The following is a 12,993-nucleotide window of genomic DNA, read 5'->3' as shown; positions in this document are numbered from 1 at the left end:
AGGATAAATACTGTTAGTGTGCCGTTAATGGATATAACGGATATAACGGACCATTGTAATCCTCACCCCTATATAAAGAGGATTATCAATGAGATGAGCAGACCATTCCATTTTCCCGACAACATGTTATCAGCACGTTGCTCTAACGTTGAATGTGTTTTGAAAATGTCAAAGAAAAAAATTCATTCTATTGAAAAAAAACAACCTTGAAGTTTTTTCCGGACACCCAGACAATTAATCTGGGAACCCTTCCCCATCTCTGATTTGTACGCACGACAAGCCTCCACGTTGACTCGGTGGGTTTAGCCCCTGCTTCCTAGACCCACAGTCCTGCTCTCAGCCTAGAGCGCCGCCTAGAACCGACGCTTCCAAGCGTCCTTGACGATCGTCCGATCCAGATCGACATGATCGGCAACCCAAACGTCTCTCTTCCAGTCGGCACGCCGATGATGCCCTGCACATATCTGCGGCTGCAGAACCTTCTCGACGCCACCCTAACTTCGATCGTATCCTGATTGGCGTTCAAGCAACTAAGGCAGATCGTCCGAGCCAAGACATGATCGTTGTCTATCTGGTGTCTTGCATTGCCTCTATTCCGACGAAAAACCAGTGCTGCATCCAGCACACTCGACCCAGAAGCTCCGGATCCGATCTAGAGTGGATGTGCTCAACCAGACCCACATAAAATAGATTTTTCCCATGGTAACATGAAATTTACCTATAATGGTAAAAGAAAATTAAAGATAATTCTCGAAATTACCGGATAATTAATCTTAATTTACTATTTAAAATTTATTGTTTCACAGTAATATTATTTACTTTTTATGGTTATGTAAATTCAATTCATAATGAATAAAAAGTGACTAATCATTTAAATATCGTTGTTTTGTATGTAATTTATTACCAAAAACGTGACGAGCAACATGGAATCATGAGATCAAGATTCGCTTAATATGCAGTTTATTTGGCAGACTGACAAGTAAAATCTAAATTAGTATTGCCAGTTTTATTGAATTCCACGCAAACTGAACATCCTTCTTAGTCAACTTGGTCAATGACAATGCAATACTAGAAAACTCTTCAATGAACCTTCGGTAGTAACCTGCCAAACCAAAGAAACTACGAATCTCGGTAGGGTTCTTTGGACGACTCCAACTCTTCACTGCCTCCACTTTTGACGGGTCTACTAATACACCATCTTTTGAGACTACATGACCAAGGAACTTGATTTCTTCCTTCAAGAACTCACACTTCTCGAGTTTGACATACAATCTTGCTTCCTTTAGAGTTTGCAACACCATTCTCAGATGCACCACATGCTCCTCTTGAGACTTGGAGTATATCAGAATGTCATCCATAAACACTACAACAAACTCATCCAAGTACGGGCTAAAGATTTGGTTTATCAAACTCATAAAGATAGCCGGTGCATTTGTCAGACCAAAGGGTATGACAACAAACTCATAATGTCCATACCTGGTCCTGAAAGCCGTCTTTGATATATCTTCTTCCTTCACCCTGATTTAATGGTAACCAGATCTCAAATCAATCTTAGAGAATACCGTAGCCCCACTAAGCTGATTGAACAAGTCATCAATCCTAGGGAAGGGATACCTATTCTTGATGGTCACCTTATTTAATTCCATGTAGTCCACACATAACCACAAAGAACCATCTTTCTTTTTCACGAACAACATTGGTGCACCCCTAGGTGAGACACTAGGTCTAATGAACCCTTGGTCCAATAATTCATCTATCTGCACCTTCAACTCTTTAAGTTCGTTTTGCCCCATTCTATAAGGCGCCTTTGACACTGGTGTCGTACCAGGTACCACATCTATGCAGAAATCCACAACTCTCCGAGGAGGTAAACCTGGTATCTCCTGGAACACCTCACTATACTGATATACTACAACAATGTCTGCAATAGTTACCTTCTGATCTACAGATTCCACATGTGCTAAGACTCTTGCTCTCATGGCATTATCTGACTTGAGGCAACGATAACGAAAAACTAGTTCTCCGGGCTATGGAAAAACACTACCATGTCAAAGCAATCCATCAATGCGTGCTGCGGCCTCAACCAATCAATTCCTAAGATCACATCATAGGTACATTCTAGAATCACTATCAAAGAAGCAGAGAATTATCTACCTCCGATCACAATAGGACAAGCCTTGCAGATTGTCTCCATTTCGAGAGACACTCCAAGAGGTGAGGTGACACATAGAGAGTTTCCAAGAGGTGTAGGAATCAATCCTAACATCTCCACTACCGAACTAGCAATGAAAGAATGTGATGCTCCTGTATCAAATAGTACTCTAGCAAGGTAGTCAAAAATAGATAAGGTACATTCCACTCATGTGTCTCGCTGACCCACTAGAAACACTCTAGCTTGGCTAGCAGGTAACTGCCTATGCTGATGTTCTTGTCTACCTTGCTAAGGTCGGGTGCAGTCTCTAGCCATACGTCCCACTTTCCCACACTTAAAACAACCTGTTTTCTTCGGTTTTAGACAAGTTGTGGTGTAGTGCCCCATTACTGATGCTAATTGTCTAACAGGTGCGGTCCTAACAGATGGAGATGCAGCCTTAACAGGAGTCTGTAATAGGTCCCCTGCCTCTTCCAAGATCCACCTTTCGGTCCCGCTGACCCACTGCCTGAACTGATTGCCTTCCTTTTTCCTCGAGTATCCCTAACTTCCACATCTCCTCCACGAGTCTTATTCACCTGTTCCAAATTAAGGGCACTCTCATACATCAGCTCTTTAGTAGACAAACAAAGTGCTGATATGATGGTCTTGTACTCTTGTTTAAGTCCCCATAGAAATTTCTAGGCTAAAGAGGTCGCACCCATTGGCCTGATAAACCGATACACCTGTGCAAAACGAGCATCATACTCCGTGACGGTCATATCTCCCTGTACTAGATTAAGGAACTCAAGTTCTAATTCCTCTTGCACTGTAGCTGGGAAGTACTTTTTTCGATAGAGTGCCACAAAACCCTCCCAAGTCAGAGTGGACACATTCACAGTCCGTCTTGTACTCTTCCACCAATCCATAACATCATCCTTTAAGAAGAATGTGGCTATCATTCTCTTCTCGATCTACGAGCGCATTACCATCTCAAAGTAGGTTTCCATACTCTCGATCCAATAATTTGCCACCATGAAATGATGGCACTGACAGACTACTAATGTCCTTCATCAACTTTAGCACACGGCCCTCATCTCTAATGACAGCCTTGGGGTCAACCTGCTCATCATGTGGCGCCACCTCCTCATAAATGTTCTCCACATTGCGGACTCGACCTCCAACCCTAGCTCGGCCTCGACCTCTTGCCCGTCCTCGGCCTTGTGCACGGCCCTTCTCCAAATTCATCACCTTGAAACATTTAAACACTTCGTCAATACATGTAAAGTCTTGAACCCAAATAAAATAGATCCAATCATATATTAACTAAGATATTTAGAGAGAAGGTGAATCATCGAAGTATTATCACAACACTTCTATTTAGAGGACCAAAACTTAAGGTCTGGCTCCTAACGCTCTTGCGTACCCAGTGACATATCAATACCGAAGAGCATATGATGGGGGTCCGCTGCAGTTGAACCATCGCTCCTGGATGATATTGATAGATCACCAAATACACAAACTAGGCTGTGATACCAATTGTCACAACCCCGAAATTTCAAGTGTTAAACTCAAAAATCAAAGCCATGAAAAACTCTAAATCAATCTCAAATAAATCAAAATCATCTTATAGTCGCAGTGTGTCGCAACTGATCTCATAGTACATCTCAGTCGATTTGACTACTACAAAACCAGTTTATAATTCAAGCATTATAACAAATGGAAATGTAAAATCCTCTCAATCCTCACCACAAATAGAAATACTGAACTTCGAAATATTCAAAATAGCCCTCTAATTCTGCTAATCCACACATGCAGAACTATGCCCTACACCATCGAATAGGTGTACCGGGATTGTAAACACAAACCTGGTAAGCTTTGCAGCTCGTATGAGTAAATCAACAGTATAACACGCATAGTATACAAGAGAAAATACTGAAAACATGTAATTATAAATGCACTCATAAGTCACATGACGACATCAGGATGTCCAATAATATCTGAAAATAAAGTGCTCATGAGACATTGGGCAACCCATCTGTTTACCCAAATTACATTTATCATACGGGTACTCATAAGACTCATGTACTCATCTGTTACCACTCATGCAGTACGCCGTCAGACACTGGGCAACCCATCTGTTACCCAATATCACAAAAATATGGGTACTCATGAGACCCATGTAACCCATATGTTACCCCACATGCAGTACACCGACAGACAAACTAAAGCTCTAACTGAATCGTAACTGTCACCCGGCCAAGGCTTAGTTCCGATACTACCAATACGTCTGAAGACATAAAACGTTTTAACATGACTCAAAGTTAAAACCACGTACAATACAATTCTCACATGTTATTGTACAACAACCAAGCTTCTCATGCTCAAATAAAATAAATATTGGTGTTGTAAATAAACTCATTTGAAAATAAGAATGTGACAGTATATAATATAGCAACCCATATATATGTATCATATTTACTATTTATATACAACTCACTATATCATATACATGTCATAGTTCCGTTTTTTAAATAAAACGTAAATATGAATCACCGCCTGAGCGAAATTTCCACAATACTGAAAATAAATCCTTCACTTGTTTTGTCGATCACCTAGTTGTATAATAAAGCGGTTAGAGACGTTACGTAAAACCTCAGATGCTGAATCAGTACTACTGTTTACAGTTCAGCAAATTACGGTTTTTACGTAATTACTGTTCACTTATTACTGTTCATGTAAATACTAATCACTGAATTACTATTCAAAATTTTACTTTTACAATTACTGCTCAGAGATCACTTTTATAATTTACTATACAAAATTACTTTTATATTTTTACTGTACAGAAATGACTTTTTACATTTACGGTACAGAAATTACTTTTATAAAAATTACTGTTCAGAAACACTGTTCACGCGCCGCCGCACGTGGGGTTTACGCGCCACCTCCGACAGCCATGTGTGGTGCTCATGCGCCGCCTCAAAACCCGCGCGTGGCTTTCCCACCACCACCTAAAACTTTCTCTTCTCCTCTCCTCATCCCTTCCACGGCCTAATGTCGTCTCTTGCACCACTCACTCTCCCTCCTTCTCCTTGTCCAAAACTCCACAAATCACCACAATCTTCACACAACATGTATATCAAACGATTTAAAATATTTCCATACCTATATCGAACCCTAGAACTGCCAGGAAGTCGTCGGAGAAGCTTGAATGTTGGCGGCGGTCGAATTGGTGAAGGGGTGAGGTGGCGGCGCGATTTGAGCTCCCCAAAGCTTGCAGGTGGCACCAGTGGCGAGGATTAGCGATGATGAGCTAGCCCCCATGCTCTAGTCTCGTCGGTGAAGAGCTTGGACGGCGGTGGAAGTTGCAGGATCTTTGGGTCGTTGCTCGAATTTCACGACGGCAAGGGAGGGTGCGTCTCACCCGGGGGTTGGAGTAGTTGAGCTTACGGCGGTCTTGGGAGCGGCGGTGAGAGCCACGCTGGCCAGAGGCGTGATATTGGCAAAGGAGTTTTCTGGAGAGGGGGTCGGGGTTGAGAGAGAGGGAGGCTGCCGGGGGAGGGAGAGAGGGAGGGGTTTCTGTTTTAGAAAACCGTAGTTTCCTAAAAACTCCTTTTATACTTTTTCCAAAATTGGAAACCAACTTCCGTCGGCGATAACTTCCACATAAGGTGCGAGACGTGTCCATGAACTCGTATCAACAAGCTCTACAACTTTCGTGAATGAAGTTTTCGGAAACGAACGATGAAAATAGAAGTCAACTCTCAAGTCACAAAACGTAACTTTTTCCCAATTTAACTTTCCGAAGACGGTTCCGTTTCGTTTGACATCGTTGAGAAAACGAAACATGTGATTATTCAATTTTCCCAAGTTTAATAATTTCCAAGAATTCATATAGTTCGAACCAAAAAATTCGGGGTATTACATAAATGAAATTATATATGTTACGTGAGTAAAGTTGTCTCTGAAGATCGTGACATGTTATATGCTATGCAGATTTAAATTTATTTTTGATTGCTTAGCATGTAATTGCATCATAATGTTATGATTTATGTTTTACGCATTATATTTATACATGGTCTTTGGCACGAGTACAATAATTGTCTTAGCCTTGTGTATTATGTAACCATGATACATGCTATGCTTATTATTAAAATTTAATTACTTAGCATGTCATTAAATCGTGATGCTATGATTTAAATTTTTAAAGCATTATATATTTATACATGGTCATTGACATGTATCATGAATACGATAATTGCCTAAGTTTTGTAAATTACTTAACTACGTTAAATGATATGCTCTATTAATTTCATATGCTATGTTTATATAATTATGTTATTTAGCATATTATATGAGCATTACTATGACAACGAAATTTCATGAGAATTTTATAATTCAAAAACAAAGAGAGGACAAACATATTCTTATGATAAAGTATTTTCATGAAGCATCGAAAAATACGACCATTTCAATTATTGGTCTTGCAATCCGATTTGTATTTCTTGGAAATTAATTAAATTGTATATCTTTACTGTGATAAAGCAACTTCATAAAACTCCTAAGTGGTCATAATGTATTTTGTATGTTTAATTTCGTGTAAGTCTATTTAAAATTTTAGACTGCGAAACTAATAAGTCTCGTACTCTATTTACAGTTGGTTAAACCAACACAACATATATTGGACTCTAAAGAATTTGAGTACCAACCTTCCCCACAAGCCAACCAAGGCTTAACCATGATCAAATTATCCAAACATGTTTTCCTGCATGTCGCTTGGAAGCATAATTAAAATCTTGAATGATAAAGAAATGTCTCTCAGAAGAAAGAAATTTTCTCAGAATGAACTATGGATAATAAATAAGTAATATCCCTAAAGCAAAGGGTAAATATTATGAACATGTAGGTTTATACAAACTGATAAATGACAATTGATAACAATGTACCGTTTGAAAAATACATAGGGGATATGATATGAGCAATGGAATGCCCTCTTACAAAAAGAGTATAAAATAATGAGAGTACGACAATTTGAAAAAGTATATTCAATATCAAACTACGAAGAGAAAGCTCCTCAATTTTAAGAGCGACACAAATTTATGTCAATTCAAAATGTTTCAGACTTCGATTGCAGTCTGTCACTAATTTCCCAAGAAATAATTGTAATGGCTATTATATATGCCTAACATTTCGGTATTGAAGTACCTTTGGAATGGACAAGACCTTGATGCAATCGTTGACATACAACCAAGGTTATGAATTTTTCTCAATGAATTGAAAATATTCGAATATTAATCGAGATATACAAGGTTCGATTTTAGGGTTCGATTTTCGGGTTCGATTTTTAATATTTGACTTTGCGAAGTACCACATAAAGTAAAACAACTTTACAAAATATTAGTATGACATGAATACCTAAATGTAAAGAAATGCATCATGTGATTCCCTAAAGTAGTAGTATTGAAGAATAATAGTACTATATACGTGGTTAAACCTAATAATATTAATAAAGATCATTAATTTTAATCCTTTGGGATTCACAAAATACATACCTTATGGGATGAGCATATCGTTTTACGATTTTATCAAATTACTCTAAATAAATTGAGTTTATATTCAATTTTTATGTCCAAACTATGTCCATTGGCACTTTATGTAACAAGAGCCAACAAGAGACAATCGAACCCTCATATGTTTTAAATATTTATGTCAACGACTTTCCATATGAAAAGAATAAGTGAAATTACGATTGACATCCTTTGCATTATCTAATGATTAGCGGATGTAACCGCCTATTACAGAAGTTTATATGTCCATTTAGAAAGTATATATGAAATTGCTAAATTGAATCCCACAACATCAAAAGAAAATGAATTTCGGGATCTTGACATATTTGGGCTTTGACATATATGTGTATCTGTATATTTAAAAAATTATAAACAGACACTCATATTTTGGATAAATAGAAGTAAAAACAAACGAAACAAAGAACTGTAAAAATCCTCGAAATATAATTTTATGGAGGAATTGAAGAAATTATTTCATCCCCATATTTCATAGCCCCTTGAGGCTGAATCGTGAAATGTTTGATGCACACATATATGCACTAACATCATATTATGCTTCTTATATTCATTGTGATTACGTTTGTAAAACTAATCATTCAAAGCTTATCGATCTCTTAAAGAAATTTGGATTGAGATCATCTTATGCAAATGACATGTATTGTCAATGTGTTCAAGGATTGAATCAAACAAAAATTATTTGGATTAGTTCAACCAACGTGCGGACACTTTAAATAATTTATGGTGTTGGTTGATGTGTCGACACGCTGGTCATGTGTCATCACACCATTCACTACTAAAACTAATGTTACTTATGCTAGTTACAAACCCACTTGGTCGCACGGAAAATGACTAAAGTACTAGTCTTGGTATTGGTAAATGGTAATGCGCACCAATCTTTCCGTTTATGGTAATGTAATTTTTGCATAAACAACTTATTACTCACTAGTTCTTGGCTATCACCTTAATCATTGTCAAAGGAATTACAATCGATAACATCGAAGGATTGAAATACTTGAGCTCGCCAGGATTGACACGGATCTACAATCCTTGAGCTCAACTAGAGAACCTACGTGACAAATTGCGACGCTACATCGCATAATAGTGAAGCCAACTAATCTGAATAAATGTTCTTACTAGATACGAGCATCCAGATAGTCCACTATATTGCAAGTTTGACAAGCGATCTCTTTTTCCGCTAGATATGTGGAATATCTGTAATACCCCGAATTTTCGGGTTCAAATTGTATGAATTCTTGGAAATTATTAAACATGAAAATTGAATAAATCGCATATTTTTTTGCTTTCGTTGACGATGTCAAACGAAACGAAATCGTTTTCAGAAATTTAAAAGTTAAAAACGTTACGTTTTCGCAACACGGGAGTCGATTTTTACTCCGTCGCTCGTTTCCGAAAACTTCATTCACGAAAGTTGTAGAGCTCGTCAATACGAGTTCATGGACATATCACGCACCTTAATCAGACGTTGTATGTGGGAGTTATCATCGACGGAAGTTGGTTTCCGATTTTGAAAAAAGTATAAAAGAAGTTTTTTTAGCAAACTAGAGTTTCCTAAAACAGAAACTCTCTCTCTCTCTCTCTCTCTCTCTCCCCCGCAGCCATCCTTCTTTCTCTCCCCCGAATCTCTCGCTCCCCCAAAATCGCCTCCGGTGATCTCACGTCTCCGTCCTCCGTGGCCCTCACCGCCTGCCCCAAAGGCATCGCGCGGTCCTCATCAGCAGCCCCTGAACACGACACGCCGCCCCACGCCGCATCGGAGCTCAACCGGCGACTCGAAGATTTTGCAGAAACCGCCGCCGTCCAAGCTTCTCATCCGGCAACACCAGTGCACGGGGATAGCACGTCTCCACCGCTTCTCACCCCCGGTGCCACCTGTAAGCGGATTGGGACTCGAAATCAGCACTTCGTCCTCCATGAAATCGAGCACAGTCGGCGATTGGAGCTCCTCCGGCGACTTCCTGACTGTCCTAGGGCCCGATTTAGGTATGAAAATGTCTACCTTAGTGCGATCTACATATTTGATATTGAAATTGTTGGATTTGATGTGGTTTCAGAAGAAGAGGTGGTGGCGCGTGTGGATGGTTGTGGAGGTGCAGGGAGACGACATTAGACCGTGGAAGGGTGGAGGAGAAGAAATGAGGGAGTTTTTGGCAGTAGTAGGCAAGCCATACGTGCCAGTTTGGGTGGCCGGTAAACCCCACGCGCTGCCACGTGATGCGGCGCGTGAACAGTGTTTCTAAACAATAATTTTTGTTGTAAAAGTAATTTATGTACGGTAAATGTAAAAAGTAATTTCTTGTATGGTAAATTATAAAAAAAATAATTTATGTACATCAAAATGTAAAAAGTAATTTATGTACAGTAATAATATAAAAGTGATTTATGTACAGTAATTGTAAAAGTAATTTTTTGAATAGTAAATCGGTGATTAGTTTACTGAAACAGTAATTACAATGAAACAGTACATTGGTGTACAGTATACGTAAAGAGTATGTACATGAACAGTATTTACGTGAACAGTAATTACGTAAAAACCGTAAATTGTTGATCAGTAAACAGTAGTACTGATTCGGCATTTGAGGTTTTACGTAATGTTTCTAACCAAGTGAAAGATTTGCTTTCGGTATTGTGGAAATTACGCTCAGGAAAATAAGGTAAGTAAATCTCACTATGACGAGTCTACCGTTGGCGGTGATTCATAATTACGCTTTATTTAAAAGACTGAACTATGATATGTATATGATATAGTGGGTTGTGTATGTGTATAAATGGTAAATACGTTACATATATATAGGTTGCTATATTATACACTATCATATTCTGATTTCTAATGAGTTTATTTATAACATCAATATTTATTTTGTTTGAGCATGAGTCGCTTGGATTTTTGTACAATAACATGTTAGGATTGTATTGTACGTGGTTTTAACTTCGAGTCATGTTAAAACGTTTTTTGTCTTTGGATGTGTTGGCATATCAGAACTTAGCCTTGGCCGGGTGACAGTTATGATTCAGTTAGAGCTCTAGTCTGTCTGCCGGTGTACTGCATGAGGGGTAACATATGAGTTACCTGCTTATGAGTACCCATATTTTTGTGATATTGGGTAACATATGGGTTGCCCAATGTCTGACGGCGTACTGCATGAGTGGTAACAGATGAGTACATGGGTCTCATGAGTACCCGTATTATAAATGTAATTTGGGTAAACAGATGGGTTGCCCAATGCTCATGAGCACTTATATTTTTAGATATTATTGGACATCCAGATAGACCGTCCTGTAACTTATGAGTGCATTTATAATTAAATGTTTTCAGTATTTTCTCTTGTATACTATGCGTGTTATACTGTTGATTTACTCATACGAGCTGCAAAGCTTATCGGGTTTGTGTTTACAATCCCGGTGCACCTATTCGATGGTGTAGAGGATAGTCCTGTGACTTATGAGTGCATTTATAATTAAATATTTTCAGTATTTTCTCTTGTATATTATGTGTGTTATACTATTGATTTACTCATACGAGCTGCAAAGCTTACCGGGTTTGTGTTTACAATCCCGGTGCACCTATTCGATGGTGTAGGGCATAGTTCTGCATGTGTGGATTAGCAGAATTAGAGGGCTATTCTGAAGATTTTGAAGTTCATTATTTCTATTTGTGGTGAGGATTGAGAGAATTTTACATTTCCATTTGTTATAATGCTTGAATTATAAACTGGTTTTGTAGTAGTCAAATCGACAGAGATGTACTATGAACTCAGTTACGAAGCACTGTGACTATAAGATGATTTTGATTTATTTGAGATTATTTTAGAGTTTTTCATAGCTTCGATTTCGAGTTTAACACTCGAAATTTCGGGGTCGTGACAATATCACTTTGATGAGACAATCTTCCCGTTGTTCAGGGGAGATAAGAACAAAGAATGTTCAAGTGGAACGACATGAATTGTCGTGCTTTGTCCCCATTGTGTCTCATCTTGATCCCCACTATTGCACAAAGTGATGAGATCACATATATTAGCTGCAAATTGGCTTGCAAGGTTCAATGTCCTAAGAAGAGGACATGACGACACCCAAAAGGAATTGGGCATTGCGTTGCCACCATAGACACCATAAAGTGACATAAATGGTGTCATAGCCCGTGGCTCTAAAAAGGAAGAGGGGAGACCACCTTATGTTCGATATATACTCGATTAAAGGAAGAAAACGAGTTTAGCACAATTGGATCCATTGATCCATAATCTCAAATCCGCCTCATGAGAATTCATGGATTTTGGTTATCACTAGGGGACGCCTCAGATGTTAGAACAAATCCTTGAATATATAGAGATCTCTACCAAATACAAACCACATGAGGATGTAGGATATTGAGTCTTCATATCGAACCATACTTCGTTGAGAAATAACAACGTAGTAATTTTGGCCCAATGGAAAGAAGCGATCCAGCATGAACTAAAGTTCACTAACAAAGAGATAGGTATTTGGGCAGGTGAAGCCGACACCGCAAATGTAAACCCTATCATATATCTTTATTACGATGCGTATGAGAATTAAGAGTATAGACTCACTTTATGACGCAAGGTCTCTCACTAACGCACTAAAATCGACAACGAGGAGATATTCTTTTGTAATGGACCACAAAAAGATATTCTCGTAATGGATGTTATTGCACTCCACTACGTTATCAGTTTGGTAGTTTCCGAAAAACTGACAAATGCAGCTTATGGTAAAATAAGGTATCTCTATGTGGGATCGAAATTAAGAGATATACATGAAAGTCATAGAACAGACTTTATCCACCCAAGAAATGGTTCTAGATCACGTAGCGTTACAAAAGGAATTGAAACGTTCACAAAGTAAAATACTTGATTATGAATAGGGATCAGATGTGTTATGTCATTGCATATTCAATATGGATTTGCAGAGTCTTTTGATGAACTAAAAATATGTCGTCATTACAAATCCTAAGTTGAGAATGAAAAAGATCATTTGGAAGACAGAGTCTCAAAATGGATCTTGAAGACTATAATATTAATGATTAAACCATCAATTGGCTTTTAAGCACTCTAAAGGTTATAAGTGATGCTTCCATAGCTCTCATGATCAGTCGAAATCTTTAAAGATAGATCCGTTTTCATGTAATAGAAAGATGACGAATAAGTGTTGGGAAATGAGATTCCCTATACAAGTGCAAAACACACATTATTACACTTAACACATTAATATACTTGACTCGACCTCTCATTCGTTGTATAGCTTAGCGCCCACGCAACAACA

Source organism: Argentina anserina, chromosome 5 (assembly GCF_933775445.1).
Source record: "Argentina anserina chromosome 5, drPotAnse1.1, whole genome shotgun sequence".
NCBI lineage: Eukaryota > Viridiplantae > Streptophyta > Magnoliopsida > Rosales > Rosaceae > Argentina > Argentina anserina.
Note: the sequence above shows the minus strand (reverse complement) of the source record.